Here is a 2,500-nt window from a genome sequence, read left to right on the forward strand (position 1 = left end):
AACGGGCGAGACAAACAGTACTCGTAATTGGCTCATTGGTGATTTAGTACAAGTGTAGCCATCTATGTTTAAAAACTGTTAAACAATTAAACTCACAGTGGGCATGGCATCTACGTACATGACATGCCCGTCGGGAATGGGTTAAAGTAAGCTTTCGTACGTTACGTCAAGCAAGGGTTAATTAACTCTGAAATATGAGTATCTGTCAGTCGCCCCATGATAAGGGTAAAACAAAGCATATTCTAAGATTTAGAAATTGCAGAGAACCATAAGGGAATTATATCTTACTGTGAAGAAAGTATTTCCTTAATCATTTGTGTATTAGAGGTATGCTAAGGAACAAAAGAACACTGATAGAGTACTGGCATATTTTTATACTCGTAAGCCTGAATACACACAGACTATATACTTAAATACATACATATATACATAGTTATATACACACACATATACATACATACATATATACATGCATATACACTCGCACACATACACAAACACACACATACAAACATAAACACACACACACACACATACATACAGTTACAAATGTATATTTATATATGTACACACACACACACACACACACACACATAAGTGTGTATATATATGTATGTGTGTGTATATATATATATATATATATATATATATATATATATATATATATATATATTCTTCTTCAAGTGATCTGTCCTTTGACAGGCCTTTCTGGGGTCTATTTCCTCCATGGCACTCAGTTCACCCTTTTTCCACGGGACAGAGGTCCATTTCTGCCGTAAATACAAGAGAAAGGTCAGTCAGGGTGATTTTCCGTTGCCTTCCCTGACAGTTTTATATTGAGACATTGTCTCTAGAAGGGTTGCCAGCCAAGGCTAAAGAGTCCCCTCTACCCTTATTTCTAGAAGACCTTGACAGGAGTTCCATTCTGGACCAGGGGGCAATAGCGGGTAAAAGGTGGCCCCATACTCCTCAGAACCAGAACCCCATTACCGCATGCAGTTTATACTCTCTCATAGTTTATGTATATATATGTATATATACATATGCATATATATAAATATATATATATATATATGCATGTGTTTAATATGTATATTTATATATATACAGTTTATATATATATATATATATTTATATATATGTATATATGTATATATGTACATATATATTTAACTATACATAAATATATATACATATACACACACATATATACATTTATATATATACATATATAAATATATATATATATATTGTGAAGATATTATTTGTCTTATCCATTATTAAACTGTTTCCCTTGCAAACGTGGCGGTTCGATATGAATTCGGTGGTAGAATCCAGATTCGAATCCAGGTTCGATCCTGAGCCCGGTTGTAAGGTAGTGGGTGCTGTGGGTCCTCACTCTACTCGACCATGGTTACGTGAGGTTCTCTCCCCATCCTAGTTTTTTGGAATTTTGCTTTTCCTTTTTTTCCCTATTTGTGAGATATCTGTTCTTGTTTGTGCAGTGTATATGAACAATGTTGTATTTTTGCCAGGCATGCTGCAGAACCTACTCGTGCCAAGGGCCAGGCACGGAGGCTTCTTTAATATTTTGAAAACTGACCATCCAAATCCACGTGGCCGCTTCAAGATTACGCCTCGGACGAGAAATTAGTGGCCATTAGTGGAAAGGAACATAGTGTCTTACTTTTTGCTTGTTTCCTCAAAATTAGCAAATCATATATGAACCTAAAAGATCCTGGTATTTATATATATAATATATATATATATATAATATATATGTACACACACACACACATAAACACACACACAAACACAAACACACACACACACACACACACACACACACACACACACACACACACACACACACACACACACATATATATATGTATGCATGTATGCGCTCGCGCGTGTCTATACATACATATATATACATATATATGTATATACATGGATTTATACAGCTGTATCTATCTATTTATCTATGTATCTACATATATTTATTTATATATTCATATATATATACATATACATACACATACACATACACATACACACATGTCTGTCTGTCAATTCATTTACATATACATACAGTATATGCATGTGTGGGGGCGAGTGGTGGGTACTTTATACGAAGGTCTATACGAAGGTCTATATGCTTATAGCCCCTGCTTTATACATCGCAGCAAACTGCTGAGATTTCTCTCTGGCTGTCAAATGTTCTGGACACCGATTCCGACCAAGGTTTCTCACTTGAGATTGCTCATAGAAGCATTTACTCTTTAGCACGTTTTGATCTAAAGAGCAAACCGAAGCAACACACCACTGCAGAGGATGGTCTCATGAAGGATTTTGATCAACCATAACTAAGATTTTATGGTAGGGATTGATGGCTGAAAGAAGAGTATTTGCGAATATTAGTAAACCTATATACCTTGTAGAACACATATACATGCAGTTAAAATGTCCTTTGTATTAATTTAATCAACACATTATG

This window comes from Penaeus chinensis, chromosome 21 (assembly GCF_019202785.1).
Source record: "Penaeus chinensis breed Huanghai No. 1 chromosome 21, ASM1920278v2, whole genome shotgun sequence".
Lineage (NCBI taxonomy): Eukaryota > Metazoa > Arthropoda > Malacostraca > Decapoda > Penaeidae > Penaeus > Penaeus chinensis.